Source organism: Mesocricetus auratus, unplaced genomic scaffold (genome assembly GCF_017639785.1).
Source record: "Mesocricetus auratus isolate SY011 unplaced genomic scaffold, BCM_Maur_2.0 Super-Scaffold_6730, whole genome shotgun sequence".
In the NCBI taxonomy this organism is placed as follows: domain Eukaryota; kingdom Metazoa; phylum Chordata; class Mammalia; order Rodentia; family Cricetidae; genus Mesocricetus; species Mesocricetus auratus.
In genome coordinates, this window is record NW_024429184.1 from 101,558,650 (window position 1) to 101,575,555 (window position 16,906).

Sequence of the window (16,906 nt, forward strand, 5' to 3'; positions counted from 1 at the left end):
GACAGGGAGTGTTCCCAGACACAATTTTTGGGTTTAGGGCATATGTGACTGAATGGCATCATGATTCATTGGGACAAGGCCACTGAAGCAGAGCATACTGGTTCATTCATGAAAAAGTTGATGTTTGAGTTGGTTTTGTGGTATTGAGATGGATTTATTAGATAAGCCATTACATGCAGTCCAAAAGTTCAAGGAGGCCATCCTACTGCAAACATCTTATTAAGTTAAAATGATCATAGGAACAATACTTAGGTAGCCTTCGGAGTACATACAGCAATTTTAGAGTGCACGTGCTGTTAAATATCAGGGCTATGGACATCTGTCTTGCTGGTTTCATCTGTTAATTAAATTAACCACCATTTTAAACAGCAAAGGTGAATCCCAAGACCTGTGGAGTTGTAACTAGCATGCTTGGCTATGTCTGTACTGCACAACTCCATTTCTTTTGATAATGAGATAGTGTGTACACTCTCACAGGAGCTGAAATGGCTTCGAAGAAATTCTCACCCATCTCCCTTCGTTTCTGCAGGAAGAAAAGGCAGGACACGCTGAGTGAGCCAATGGTGTACACAAGGTGAGAAAGTGCTCCAATTAAATTGCAGGGCGATGGCAGAAGTGAGCAGGGAAGAACACCTGCACCGTCTTTGATAGGCAAGTTAGTCTGAAGAGAGTTTAAAACACACACACAAGAAGAATAAAGGCAGACACCAACTCTTCTGTGTTTCCTTTCGGGCCATTTCCCTGTATGCTATTTACCAGTCAGTCAAACATGTGGCATGATGGAATATATTTCCATTCACATTATTTCCTAGTCAAAGTTTCACTGGGAAATAAACAGACATCACTAAATTAGGAGATACGTCTCTAGGAAGCCAGAGCCTTTCTGGGGGAAACCATTCCAGGCGTCAACAGAAAAGAATGAGGAGGCTGTCTTCAGGGTGGCTCATAACGGCTTTCAGAAACCGACCAGATGCTAGCTGGACTCGGATGGCTCCATCAGGAATAGTGGAGCTGCCTTGACCGTAGACTGCAGGAAATTCGAAAACTGTTCTGAACAGTCCTTCCTAAGCCCCTGGTTTCCTGCACTTGCTCTCTTTTCCTTTTCATAATTTTGAGTATCTGTTTTCATTAATTTTGTTCAACATATGCCCTTTGTGGATAAGTGCTTGAAATCAGACTTAGCGGCAGTTACAAAGGAGATGCATGTATGGTGGGACTGGGTGGGTTCAAGTCTTCTACACACAGAGGCCAAAGCTGGTGCCGTTTCAGGGATTGCCCTGAGCCTTGCTTTTGCTCATGCCTGTGTGTGTCCATGAGCTCCAACCTCGTCTCCACGGAAAGAAGGCTGAGTGGAACATCTGCAGGCAGGGAGCAGGCAAAGCCACCAGGCAGTATGAACACGTGTCCCTCTTCTCCAGGTAGTCCGAAGCAGGGCAGTCAACCCCATCAGTGCACCAGGGCCCGTGTCTACTTTTCCGTCTAGACTGGCATCTCCATTCTCCCACCCCGGGTTTCCTCCCTGATCCATTTCTGCCCTGCCCTGAGGCAGCGAAGAGCCCCTCACAGTGTTCTCACTAATTACCTCTGATGTGTGGTTGGCAACCTTATTTGCGAGGCTCTGTCTATATTCTGTACCAGGTTGGCCTCGCCCCTTGGGAGATAAGAAAAATGTGTGTCTTTGAATCAAAAGATCTGAAAATATAGTCAAGATGTACTCCTGTGATCCCTTAATGTAGTTTAAGCCAGGGCCCCTTTATTGTCTCTCAAACACCATTTCCCAAATGCACCGCAGTGTCAGCCTATTCTTCAAAGGGGCTGTACAGAGAGCACTGATGTCTCCAGCTGGAAGCAGACATGAAGGACAGACTCAAGCCTGCTGCTCATCACTCGGCAGAAGAGGCCCTGCTTCTCCATGGAGACTAGGGATAAGAGCAGAAATGTCTCTGAATTTCAAAGTCTTCTGATGCCTGCTTCCTGAAGACAGCAGTATGTGAGTTTGCTTCGGGCCCACCGCCGTTTGTACCAATGGCATCCCTTATATGCAATATGAAGTCAAATTAAGCTCACAAGGTGAGCTCTCTCGCTTGAGGGAGGTTCACATATTTGAGTGTTTGTTTCTCTCCTTCTTATCTTCAGTATCCTCTTTATTCCAACCCTTTCAAAAAATGTGAAAACAGTCCTTAACTCATTTGCTGTATAGAAGAGGGTGCAGTTTTTAAAACAAAATCTATGTCTTAGATAATCTCAAATGATAACTATAACTTTCTCTTGGCTTTTAATTTAGTATAGGGCTACAAGGAAGATGCTCTGTGATACGGTGTTACTTTTCTGTTGCTGGGATAAAACACCAGGACCAAGGCAACTTACAGAGGGAATTTGTTTTGGCGTATGGTTCTGGCCAAGTGGCAAGGCAGCATAAGAGATCATATCTTAGTCCCAAGGGAGTGCACACTGGGAGGTAGGTCAGGCTATACACTCTCAAAGCCCCACCTCCACCCCCGGCCCACATGTCATACTTCTCCAGCAACACAATACCGCCTAACCCTCTAAAGCAGCACCACCAACTGGTGACTAAGTACGCAGAGGCTGAGACTATGGAGACTTTCCTCATTCAAACCACAGCAAGTACCTTATCCCCCTTCTCATCTTCCCCTGCATGCTGGAAGATCTCTGATCTGTAACCTGGATTTCATACTGCTCCTTCCTTGTCTGTGCATTAGGGGAAGATGGTATCCAATCCAATGGTTGATTTCAGAAGAATAATCATGTTTGGCTCAGTTTGGACCTTCTTTTCTTTGACCACAACAGAAAACCTTTTATTGTAGAAAATGTCAAACATACACAAAGGTGTAGGTGAAAGGGTCTAATGAGCCTCTATACCCTCACTGTCTGAATGAGCCTCTGTGTCCTCACTGTCTGTCTCCCGTAGTTTCCAGACTGGTCCCATTCATGTTTCACCTGCTCTTTACTCTTTCCTAGATTTGTCCTGACTCACTTTTTTTTGATACAATATTCTGAAACAAATTCCAAGCATCATAATTTCACCTGTAAATGCATACATCTACAGAAAGAGATTTATAGAGTTTGTTTTTAAAATTGAACCAAAGCCAGGCGGTGGTGGCGCACGCCTTTAATCCCAGCACTCGGGAGGCAGAGGCAGGCGGATCTCTGTGAGTTCGAGGCCAGGCTGGACCGACAGCCTCCAAAACAATACAGAAAAAAACCCTGTCTCGTAAAAACAAAAAAAAAAAAACAAAAAACTAAATAAATAAATAAATAAATAAATAAAATTGAACCGAATTTACTATGTGGGTAATAGATATCAGAATATTCATAATATTTTCCATAGAATTATTCCTTTTTATTTAATTAAAATATACTATCTCCCTCCACCTTCTCTTCTCTTTAGCCCTCCCAAGCGCCACCTTCCCAATTTCATGACCTCCTCATCTTTAACCATGGTTGTTACATGTGTAGAGAAATGAATAAACATATCAATATAACTTGCTGGATCTGTTCAATATTGCCTTTATATGTATGTGTCTATGGCTGATCACTTGATATTGGATAACCAACCATGTATTCATTCCTGGGGAAGGCAAAGTCTTCCTCTCTCAGCAGGTGCTGATTGCTTGGAGTTCTTCATCTAGATATGGGACCCTGTGAGTTTTCCCCCATCTTTGCTGGGGTGTTTATTGTTGTTGCAAGGTTGAAAAACTGGAATCCTGGAACCGCTGTTTCCTTTCTTATTCAATGGCATTAAGGGTCAGGAACACTGGTTCAGCGTGTCTCACTGGAACTGGCTTGGGCAGGCTCTCACAGTTTTAGGTCCTGTTCTTCTCTCCCCAAACAGTCTGGCAGCCATCTCTCTTTATTCTTTTCCTGTAAGAAAGCACAAACATTCCCTCCACCCCAAATTGGGTCTCCTCTGATATCTAGTGTATGGATGTCTCTATCTGACCTGAGCAAGAGTGGCTCGAGTTCCATTTAGCTGCAGCATTGAAGTATACACCCTGGTATATACTAGTGGGTGGTATTAAGCCCACAAAGAGGCATGTCAGCAAATGCAGTTGTGATCCCAATTTGTAGTGGATTACTGAAATAGGAGGCCTCAGAATCTAGGAAGTTATTCTTAGAAGGTGTCTATGTCCCCACCACCAGAGATTACTTCTACCTACCAATAGCCAAGGCTTCATAGTATCATACTCTCCACAATGAATAGGAAGAGTGAAACCAAAAAACTAGAGGTTAAATAAATTTTAGGAGGAACTTCTGTGGATAGGGCAGGTTCACCCAAGGTCATGTCGGTGATGAGGAAAGATGGACTGACAGGAATACTTATCCCCACAGGCATCAGGATGGATGGATTCTTCATGCAGGGCCAATGGTTCTCCTCAGAGGCCAATTTCAGTCCTCCCCCCTTCCCCCGACTGGGTCCAGAATCCACAGAAGTCACAGTACCAACACAACATCCAGGGACTCAGATGGAACTTTCGCCATCCTGTGGGAAAACACAAACAGACCCTAGGGCCCACACCAAAACTGCATCCGGTCCTTTCCATTTCCAGAAGTGAGCTCTTTCCACTTGATGAAAGCATGGGAGGGCTGTGGAGCCCTCCAGTGCTGATCAGTGGCTGACTTATGGTTGGAATCCACAGTTAAAAGTTTAACGTCCATAATGTAAGAGCTAAATGAGAATGGGGAGAGGAGGTGTGCATACCCAATTCCCCCTTCTTTGTTTTTTCCCAAATAGCTTTTTAATGAGCAGTGGGTTCTTTCCACAACAGCTTGATCCTGAGGGTTATAAGATATCCCTGTGTTATGGTGGATGGAATAGTCTGTACAAAGCTTTCACTAGTATAAGCTGGCCCATGATTGGTCTTAATTTGTCTAGGTACTCCCATATAAGCGAAGGCTTGTAGTCAATGATTTTTAACATCCTTTACCTTTTCTCCTGAATGAATGGAAACAAAAGTTAACTGAGAAAAAGTGTCTACAGAAACAAGGACATACTGTAATTTCCCAAAGGAAGCTATGTGTGTTGTGTCCATTTGCCAAATATCATTGGATGCAAGGCCTTTGGGGTTAACACCCATGGGTAGAACCATCAAATATTCTGCACAAACAAGGCGAGATTTAACTATGTGTAAAGCTTGATCCTTGGTGATTTTATAACAAAAGCTTAAGGAACCAGTATTGAGATAAAATTTATTGTGAGCCTAAATAGCAGCCTCAAAGGCTGAAGCTGTAGCCAAACAAACTTGATCGGGCTTCATGTATTTATCAGCCATGTCATTCCCCTGGCTAAGGAGACCTGGTAAGAGGGAATGAGAACACACATGTCCTATAAAAACAGGATGTGATCTTTGCCCTAATAAACTATGAATCTTTAATAAGTGCTCTTGGACATGGGAAGCTGGGGCCACACAAGTGGCAGTTTCTAAAGGTCCAAGGATCTGAAAAACATTTTTACTGTCTGTATATAAATTTAATGCTTCAGAGGGGAACATGTGTAAGGCTAAGCATACTGCCTGTAATTAGGCCACTTGGGCTGATCTCAACCCAACCTTTACTCTCTTGATGACAGGAAAGGATACAACCACTGCCAGCCCGTGGGATGAACCATCAGCAAATGGGTGTATGAACAATAATTTTGGGAAGACTACAGGATGCATACTAAAGAACTGAGGTAATTTATTAGCTGGGTAGTGATTATCAAAGGCGCATGAGGAAGAACAAGCAAATATGGTCCAATCGCCAATATTTTGTTGGAGTCAGGCAATTTGAGAGGAGTTGTAGGGGGTAACAACAACTTCAGGTCCTTTGCCAAAGAATTGTAAACTTATCTTATATGTCCTAAGAATAAGCTATATAACTTCTTGTGGGTATGCTCTAACTGCCTTAGAAGGAGAGGCATGATCATGTACCCAAAGAATGGGTCCAGTCTGCCAAAAGACCCCATGGGGTATGGAGGGAAAGACCAAAAAGGATAGGGAAATGTTGTAATCCATATAGTTAAGATGCACCCTGTATAAGGCTTGCTGACTTATCTTAATGTAATTCCTGCCTTCTTTAGTAAGAGTGTGGGGAGAAATAGGATCAGGATTCCCATGCAAGATATCAAACAGAGGACGAAGCTGCCCGGTGGAAAGTCCTAGGCAAGGTTCAATTAATATCTCAGAGCAGTTTCTGAAAATCATTTAAAGTTTCTAATTTGTCTAGTCTTAGAGTAATTTTTTAAGGACAAACACCAGTTTTTAATAAGTGATGAACTAAATATTGATAAGGAGAATGTTGTTTGCTTTTTCAGGAACTATCTGTAATCCTGTAGTATTTAGGGCAGTTTGCAAATCACCAAGGCTTGGAGGACATAAGGGAGCTCCTTAGCAGCCAGGAGAATACCACCCATGTAATGAATGATATATAGATCAGGATATTTATCTCTAACTGACTGTAAAGCAAGGGAAACATGCATTTGGCATATGATAGGGCTGCTTGCCATGCCCTGATACAGCACGGCCCATTGATATCTTAAAATTAATGGAGGGCACACTAAAGGCAAATCATATACAATCATTAGGATGTAGAGATATGGTAAAAAAATCTTTTAGGTCAATAACTAATAAACACCAATCTTTTGGAATTCCTACCAGAGTGGGCAAACCTGGTTGTGTGACACTCATGACCATCATAGTTTTATTGACCTTTCTCAAATCCTGTAACAGGTGCCATTTTCCTGAATTTTTCTTTATAACAAAAATAACACATGGGGTGTTCTGACTTCCATGTGATTGGAATAGGCTGTATGGGTGGAGGCTTAGTCACAATGGCCCCAGTTAAAAATGTCCCAGTCCTGTCCAATTCCCTAACTTACAGGTAACAGAATTTTTTGAGGCAACTAGTTGAGGATAACCCTGTGAATATCTTCCTTGTCTTTTGCCTGACACATAACCCTGGTCAGCCAGGATATTTTGGACTGGTTGAGTGGTAACAACTGCTCCCATATCTTGTAGGATGTCTCTTCCCCATAAATTTACAAGAATATGATCCAAAACAAAGGGGCGAAAAAGTCCTGTGTGCCCCTCATCATCTCTCCATTTGAGAAGTTTTGAGATGCACTCAGGAGCTACAGCAGTACCCACTCCTTTAGCTCTGTAGATGGGGGATTAAGAGGCCAGGCTTTTGGCCAAACTTTTTAGAGATAACTGAAGAGTCAGCTCCAGCATTCAATAAGCCTTTAAAAGGTTTTCCTTTCGTAACTAATCTTGGGGTTGGCCTTCCTTCCATGTTTGAAACCCAGAATGCTGATGGACCAGTAGATCCAAATCCTTAATCTACTCTTTCAGATTAAAAAAAAAGGATTATTAGACTTAAACATGGGCAGTAATACCTGTTGTGTTATATGAGCTCCTTGCAGGATTCCTATGACACTTCTCTCTGTTCCAATCATAACTTTTATTTTTCCTGTATATTCTGCATCTATAATTCCTGGGAAATTTTTTATTCCTTTTAATACAGCACTGCTGCGTCCAAGAAAAAGCCTTATAAATCCAGAGGGAGGGGAGTTGGCCAAGGAACCCCAAACACCCTGTCTCTATGGCTTGTACTGCCATCTGAGGGGTTAATACTGCTCAAGTGGAGGCACAGAGGTCCAATCCCATGCTTCCTGGGGCATCTCAGACAGGGTCCTGGACGTGAGAGTTTCTGGTCGGTACAAACTTAATAGGGTGAGTCACAGGTGTATCCATGGCCCTGTACACCTGGCACTGAGGGTCCCTGAAGAGGTAGGGGATTGCCTACCATATCAAACTTAGACCCACATTCATTACTCCAGTGATGACCCCTGAGGATTGCACAGGAGAAAATATCCAGGTTGACTGCAACTAAAACATGTTTTAGATTGGGCCACAGGATTTGCTCCCTTACTTGTGCCTTTTATGGTGGATGCTATGACTGGGCCCATCATGTGATGCCAGTCTATATCTCGATAGATGCAGATGTAATCATTAAGGTTTTTGTTTTATGTAGCTGCAAGGTCTCTTTACAGTATTTATTAGCGTTTCAAATGCCAACTGCTTTACTATGGGCATAGCACCATCAGCTTCTCCAAAAATTCTTCCTGCTAATTGAAGGACGTGGTCAACAAATTTAGAGTATGGTTCTGAGGGTCCTTGAAGGACTGTGGATAACTGATCTCAGGTGTGCTTATTAGGCAAGGTTTTCCAAGCTCTGATTGCAGCTACAACAATTTGGGCATATACAGCTGAGTCATACAGAATCTGTTGGGCTATATTAGCATAAGGTCCAGATGGGGTAAGCATTTCCACATTTCTACAAGGGAAGCCAGCAGCAACATTACGTTGAAACTAACCTTTCCATATCAAATAATCTCCCCCTGATAATGTGGCAGAGCACAATTGTAACCAATCACTAGGAATACAGTTTAGGACTCCAAAGGATTCAAAGATTGCAAGTGTAAATGGGGCATGGGGCCTGTAAGTTGTTACAGCTTCCTTTAATGGCTTGATAGCTTTAAAATGTAAGGGATTGCATTCTTGGACATATTGTCCTTGCTTAGCCATCTCTGTGACTGGGAAAGGGACTCCTCCCCATGAGCTCTCTCCAAGAGGAGGGGCTGATGCTAGTAAGGGTGGTTTCGATGGAATGAACACGAAGGCTTGGGTGATTGTTTAGCATCTATGATTTTAAGTTTTGTTTTTATTCCTTCTATCTCTCGTTCTAGGGACGATCCCTCTGAAGTTAAAGAAGAGAGGGATTCCTCAGAGGAGGATGCCCGCATTCCTGCAATAATTTTACTAACTGTTCCTCTGTTGTGCCCAAATTCTGAACCCCAAAATCACCAAGAGGCCCATTTCAATGCAAAAGCAAAGAGTCTTTTATTGTAGATGTTTAAGGAACAAACCCCATTAGCTCAGGCCCTTCACCCAGCAACCATGGCGAATGGCTCGAGAAAGACCCCAAGCAACCTTGAGGCAGGGATCCTAAAGGGCAGCATAAGGGGAGTGTCTAGGGGCATGAAACAGTCTCAGGATTGGTGTGCTTCTAGGTTTGGGTGACCCGCGCTGTGTTGATTGGTCAATTGGTTGTTATGGGCCATAGGCCCTCCCAGGGCGGTTGCTATGCTCTGCAGGTCACTGTTGTGCACTGTCCATAAAGCACACCCAGAGCCATAAAGCTCAGTCCACCAGCTAACTTCTGATTGGTTCCTTGCCACGAGGAGGGCATCTGACCTTAGTGACCAGGACAGGAGCGGCAAGGTCATGCAAGTGCATGTTAGCCTGTAATGGCTGCTAAAATGGGGGACTGGTCACTACACCTCCTGGGCATTTTCAAATGTTTTTTCAAGGTTAGCCATCTGTTCCTTCACCTTAACACTATCACTCAATAGGGCATCCCTCACTAATCTCCAAAAGGGAAAGGTGACCACAGAAAAACTTTCCAGTCCCTTTTTCTGAAGGGCCTTCTGAAGGCTGTATTTAACTTGTTTCCAGTCAGGGATTTTAAGCCCTCCTGGGTATAAAAACCATGAACTTGTCTTTTCCAAAGTTAAAATAAAATCTCTAGCCGTCTTTTGCTTAATGTTGGTACCTTGTCTCTTTAACAATTCTACTAACTGTTCTATTAATACAGCCTTAGAAGTTGAGTTACCCATTTTCCAATACACCCTCACAAATCCTTACCTACTGGCCAGCCACCGAGGGCAATCTCTCAAGGTTCCCTTTCTTTCCCGACCTTGGTGTCAGGAAAAGGCCTGGAGATTTAATACTTCAATTTTACTAACTGTTAGAAGTTGAGATACCTGTTTCAATTCCTTTGTTTCACAAGTCTCCTTTCTTTCCTGAGTCTCCTTTCTTTTCCAATCTTCTTTCTTTCCCGATCTTTTCCAATCTTTCCAAGTCTTTTCAAATCTCGGTGGAACCTCCACTTGTGGCGTCCACACCATGAACAAGTCCAAGATACCAGGAAATGAAAGACAAAACGTCCGATGTTTGTGCTAAAAGATTGCATCTGCCACCTTTATTACCAAGAGAATGAGTGCATGCTTCCATGCTTCCGTGCTTGTGTGTGTGTGTGTGTGTGTGTGTGTGTGGGTGTGCGGGCATGTGCGTGCGCGTACGTGTCTCATAAGGCGTGAGTAGTCTTATATACAGACTTGCAGCACAGTGGAGAAACTCCAGGTGTAAAAGCTTGTGTTTTCCTAATGCTAGACATTGATGTCAGGTGGGCAAGGCCGGGAATGTAAGCCAGGACTAGAGAGCAGGATGCAGCTGTGGCTATCAGCTGACAAGCAATTGACAAGCAATGCACAGAGATCCATGGGGCCCAACAGACTAGCTGTGACTTTCTGTGATGGTCTCCTCCTGCTGCACAAAGAAGCCTCTTTGCTGAGGTAGGAGAGCTGCACTTTATCTGTCAAGAGGATTTTATCACAACAACAGGAAAAAATACCTGACTAAAACAGGTGATGAACAACTAATGCCTACTCCTCCCAAAAAGTGTCACACCTCATGAGTTAGGTGAATGACCACCCTACATCTGAGGAAACTGAAAACTGACCTCCCACTAGGGCAAAATATCTCCACCAGTAGAGTGTTCCAGGCTTCCTTCAGGAGGAAAAGCCAAGAAGCAAAGAAACAGGTTTGATAGCCAGGAAGAATAAGCATGGAGCCCCCCTTCTAAGGTAACAAACACAGAAGGGGGAAAAAATCTCTTGTCCTTTTAAAACCCAGGAGGGTTCTTTCTTCCTTTAATTTGATTCATTTTCTAAAAGTAAGACAGCAGCAGTGATAAAGGAGAAATAAGCTGTGGTGAGAAAGATTGCAAAGGCAGAAATTCTATCGCAAATTTTAAGAGGTAATTTCTATAGTGAATTGGAGTAAGAAATGAGTGGGGACAGGGTCCTGTAAAGCAAAACGGTAAAGGAAAATCTGATATGGATGCTCATAAAGTAAAAACAGCAATGACATATCGAAAGAAAACTCAGGTTAAGGAGAGACCAAAGGTACTGTGTGTGTGTGTGTGTGTGTGTGTGTGTGTGTGTGTGTGTGTGTGTTGTATGCAGGCAGGTCGTCAAGTTAGTTCTCTGCCTTATTTCCTTGAGACAAGGTTTCTCACTAAGCCTAGAGCTCATCATATAGTGGCTAGGTTGATGGTCAGAAGTTCCAATGCTCTTCCCACCATCTCCACCCCACCCACACCCCCAGTGCAGGGGTGATAGGTACAGATGGCCATAGCCACATTCATGTTTTTATGTGGATTCTAGGAATCTCAATTCAGGTCCTCATATTTTCATAGCAAGTGCTATTACTCTCTGATACAACTTTCAGTCCCTACAGTATTCCTAGATGATACATTCCCATATGTATAAATTTCAATGTTAAGAATCAAATTCAGAATGTGTACATGCCGAGTCATACTTCCTGCCCCACTTTCCCATATTAAAATAGAATACCTGGTGTGACAGAAAAAAATAATTATTTAAAGAACTTATTTAAAGAAGCCAAGGAAATAACTTTCCTTAGACTCTCAGAATCTACACTGACCTCTGAATAATTTGTTTTAAATTAGTGATTTTTGTGTGTGGGAGGGGCGTGGGGAGGACAGTGGAGAATGAATGCAGGGCCTTAAACTTGCTAGGCAGGCATTCCATTGTTCAGTTACATCCCCAGTCCCAAGACGTTACCTTTAAAATGTGATATTTGTTTTCGTGTTCAGTAAATATTTAAGGTCACAAATAAATAAACCCAGCCATAATCGCATTCCTCCTCAAGAGACAATGCCAGTAGCATTGCGTTTTGTATGTAGTCCCATATGCCTTCCCTGTAATTAAGATCCCAGAACATATAGTTCATTATGCTTTGCTTTTACCACTTACAAGAATGCTCTGACAGCTTCCTAAATTAGCCTCAGCCTAGACCTCCCTGTCAGCTTCAAATCCAACTTCCTGCCTGGCATCCCCACAGGGGAATGGAGATGAAAATGTCTAAATGAAGGACTTGATCTACATAGATAACCCTTCTCCTCCCATCCTTCCTCTCTGAAATTAGTACCACACACACACACACACACACACACACACACACACACACACACACACAGACATTTTTGTTAGGCCTCAATTTGAGCATTACTCCTGTTTCCTCTCTAATCCCTGTGCCATCCACATGATCAGAAATCTCTAGCTAGTCTGCAGTGCATCTCGGGTGTTGGCTGTACTAGTTACGCTCATGTGGCTGTGAGCACACTCGACAGAAACAATTGGAGGTGGCAGAAGGAGTTCGGGAGGTGGAGGCAACAGAGGACACCAAGGAGAACAAGACCCTCTAAAACAACTTTGAAAGGCTCATATGATCTCCCAGAGACTGAAGCAGCAATCGCAGGGCCTACACAGGTCTGCACCAGTCCCTGTATATATACCAAAGCTTTCAGTTTAGTGCTTTTATGGGACTCCTGAAAGTGTGAACAAGTGGGTCTCTGACTCTTGTGCCTTCTCTAGGGCTCTTTTTCTTTTCCTGCTGGCTTGTCTTCTCCGACTTCTATAGGATGGTTTTGTTTTATCTCATAATATTTTATTTTGTCATGTTTTGCCTGTTCTTTTCTAATGAGAGACAGAAAGGGAGGTGATCTTTTAAAGGAGGGGAAGTGGGGAAGAATTGGAGGAGTGAAGGGAGGGGAAACTGTGTTCAGATTATATTGTATGAGAAAAGAATCTATCTTTAATAAAAGGGGGAAACTGGGTATGCTTATAAGCTAAGTGCCCCCCAACACACACACAGAAACAAATATGAGACGTAAAAGTGGAAGGGAGTTGTGTGAATGAGGATTGTGGCAGAATAAGTAAGAATCAATATCACACTTTGTCCCTTATGCAGAATCTAGAAATTCATATATTTCATCTCATATATATATATATATATATATATATAAAATCATAAAGAAAACTATTTCGGTAAAGGAAGAAGACTAGTATGTTATTTGATGAAGGGATGGAGCGGGAGACAAGGGATGGATGCTTGAACATGAGCAATGTAGGGTGACATACATGTACACCAAAATACCATCATAAAGTCCACAAATCTGTGTGCCAACTAAAAACAATTTTATAATATACTATTCTAGCAAAGTATGCATAAAATTTGCATGTTGAGAATTTAAAGTATCACCATATATTCTTAAGGAACATCTAAATGCAGTCATGCACCAAATTATATTTTGGTGAACAACTGGCCATATATGCCACAGTTGTACTACAAAATTATATTGTCTGGTAAATCATAACTGTCTTTATATAAATACACTGTATGGTCATCAACAACAGATTTCTCAGAACACGTTCTCTTCATTAAAGGATACATAATTGTAAATAGAAAAAACAACTTTTTAAAAATGACTGAAAATAACTTCTCTAAATCTATCAACCATCTTAATGCAATCTAAAAAAATTTGATCTATGCTTTTAATGCACTAAATCCCAGTCATTGTAAAGTTTATATACAAATGCAAAAGATTTAGGATAATACTAAAAAAATCTGAGAAAGAAGTTTGGTTTGGAGAATTTATAGCATGGCTCAACATAAAGCTACAGTAATCAAACACATTCTGCTATATAGAAACACATAGATAATAAAATACAACCAAGACTCCAGAAGTAATCCCCACATATTGGAAATTGATGCTATACAAAGGAAATCATCCAAGCAATAAATGGCAAATGAATTAAACAGACACTTCTCAAAGGAAGAGGTACAGATGGTCAATCAATACATACAAAAATAGCCAACATCCTTACTCGTCAGGGAAGTGTAAATCAAATCTACATTGCCATTCCATCTTTCTCCAGTCAACATGGCTATCATCAAGAAAGGAACAAGTTACTGATGAAAAGCAAATGAAGGAGGACTCCCCAACCCTCCCACATTCAATCATCATCCCTACAATAGGGGTGATACATTCTCCCAACCCTTCCATTTCCTCTCACTTATTCAAGAGGATGGCACAGGAGAATCCAAACCCACCAGTATGTTCAGTTTGGATCTTAGCCTCTGCTGTACAAGTTATCCATGGTGAAGTATTTGTTACAGCAGCCTTAGTAAACTCATACACTATGTATCCAAATTACTACAACACAGCAAATGGAATAGGTAATATGGAAACTAAATCTTTGTCTCCAGCTCTATGTCTGACTCTACCTCTTTTGCTCATGCATTTGCACATTCTCATAACACATTCTCCAGTTTTATTTTGGTTGATATGGGTGACTTGATGGTTGTGTTTAAATTGTTCCATAGTGAACCTACTTTAATAAGCATAAATATATGAAACATTTAAAGTTATTAAGTTCAAATTGCAGTTCCCACACATTTTAATGTACTCGTGGAAAATAAAACATGATCCTGCTAACATGATAATTGAAGAGAACTTTTGATGACAAAGCTGCATTGACATCATTGTTCCACAAATATAATTATTTCCATAAAATGACATGTTATATTTATAAAAAAATTAAGTAGTGAAAGGTGAAATAATTATTGGAAAGAATTAGTAAAGATGAAAAACTGTGAACGCAAGGCTATGATGCCAAAATAGCTATTCTAAACATTTGTGCTTGCTATGGCTTGCAGTTAAAATTTAAAAATAGCACTTAAATATGCGTGTTAATAACATCCAGAAGGCATTTCTTTCAAGCCTGTTTGGGCTGTTGAAGGGTTTAATTTAACCACAGCATTCATTTATGTCTAGCAGTTAAATTTTTTTCTTTTAAGCTCAAAGGAACTGTGAGTTGTAACTATGATCTAATTGGTAAGGAATGAAGAAGGTTTTTCATGTTTTATAGACAACATGAATCCTGATCATTTTACAGCAGTAAATTATGAAATACTCCACTTGCTGTGTCTCCCTGTGGAAGCTGGGGCCTAGCTCATTAAACTGTAAAAATAACTTGCTGGGTTCCGCAGCTCCTACAAAGGCCCCGTGACAAGGTGGGTTATTTTTATTTCGCTAACCTGCATTCACCAGGCAGTCCAGAACACGTGAGATTCTTTAGCGTCCTCCACTAAATCAATTTATAACTCCATCTACATGTCAGAGGGGCTGTGCAAAGTCCTAAACTGCTGTAGAGGAAGATAATTTAGTATTGATTTTTCCCCAGCCTCTCCTCTCTCTCTCTCCTCTCTCTCTCTCTCTCTCTCTCTCTCTCTCTCTCTCTCTCTCTCTCTCTCTCTCTCTCTCTCTCTCTCTCTCTCTCTCTCTCTCTCTCTCTCTCCCTTTAAAAAAAAGCTCCAATGCACTAGTTCTTTGGATTCTTCCTGCAACACAAATTAGCTATAGTGCATATGTGATGCATCCACTAGGGTTTCTGTGGGAAGGAAATGGATATGACAGGCTATAGTGGATGCCTTCCTGATGGCTTAAGGAGAAATAAAGAATATCCTTGTGACCATTTAAAAACAAGAAGCAAAAACTCACCAGTCTGCTCTGGTGACTATGGAGAGCCATAAAAATTTTAAAGCCTGTGATCTGCTTTTCAAATATGCACACTAGATTGCACCTGACCTAAGAAACAAGGTTATTTGTTTAATTTCCTTGGGGGAGGGCACTACATTAATTCCATGGTTTTTCTCATAGCCTAAAAGAGACAAATATCCAAATTGTAAATAACCTGAAGGCCACGCTTACAACTTCTGAGCAGAGGACGTGAGGAAAAGACCATGACATGAAATCTGTAGCCCGCAGCACTAGATGCCCAGTCCTGAAATGATTGATTCTGATCGCCTTCCTCCTCTACAGAGAACAGCCGGTAGTTGCATTCTACAGCAGCAGTTTCGACATTCTCCAAGACCAGAACAAGGGCCCTGGACCTAGGCTTCCAGAATCCCTCCCGGTCGGCCCTGAGTTCCTTCACTTCTATTCTTCGCATTTACAGCATCAAATAGAGACTGTCTCTGTCGTGAGAATATGGTTTGGATTTATCGGTAAAAATAGCAAACAGTTTTTTATGACTGCAGATTACCGTAATAGCTGTTAGGAAGATTGAGATAGAAAATAACAGAAGCTAAGTCATTTGTTTTTGTTTTTCAAAGCAGCATTTCTCTGTTGCTTTGGAGGCTGTCCTGGAACTAGCTCTCTTAGACCAGGCTGATCTCACACTCACCGAGATCTGCCTGCCTCTGCCTCTGGGAGTGCTGGGATTAAAGGCAGAAGTCTTGTGAGCATCTGCGACCTCCCTGGGCAGAAACTTACCTCGGCTCCCCCTCCCACGGCCACCCCATCCTTACAATCAAATTGTGTTTCCTGCTTTTTGTCCCCCTGTAATAAATTGTTCCATCCTTCAAAAGTCTTAGTTTTCTTGTTGAAAACTACATACTTTAATAATACACTGTATCACCAATGTATTTGGATTTCTCTCCCAAAGTTACAGTTGGTGCTGATGGAGGTACTTTTAATTTTTCATTTTGTTTAAATGACTTCCGGGTCCAAATCTGTGAAATCTGTTTCATGTGCACCAGCGTCAGTGTCCAACTTTTGAAATAATAATTATTTTTTAAAATAATGTATTTATTTGTATTTCATATGCATTCGTGTTTTGCCTGCATGCACATCTCTGTGAAGGTGTCAGATCCCCTGAAACTGGAGTTACAGGCAGTTATGAGCACCTATGTGAGAACTGGGAGTTGAACCCAGGTCTTCTAGAAAAGCCGCCAGTGTTCTTAACTGCTGAGCTACCTCTCCATCCCCCAACTTTTGAAATTATTATTATTTTTTGTTTTTAACTTGTCTCCCAACCTCTGTTGTCCTGGCATTTGCATTGTGTAATTGTTACTTAATTAATTGCACAGTGGATATTCTCACAAGTTTTATTCTGCTTTGTTTGGTTGGGTTTTTGTTT

General features: G+C 41.7%; 1 long non-coding RNA gene across 1 annotated transcript; it reads left to right on the forward strand.

Annotated features, from left to right (window-relative positions):
- The first annotated feature begins 969 nt into the window (after window positions 1-969).
- On the forward strand, window positions 970-16,136 carry LOC121138995. Its single transcript, XR_005875868.1, has 3 exons — window positions 970-1,990; window positions 5,588-5,689; window positions 15,646-16,136. It is a non-coding gene; the product is annotated as an uncharacterized LOC121138995 (long non-coding RNA).
- The last annotated feature ends 770 nt before the right edge of the window (window positions 16,137-16,906 follow it).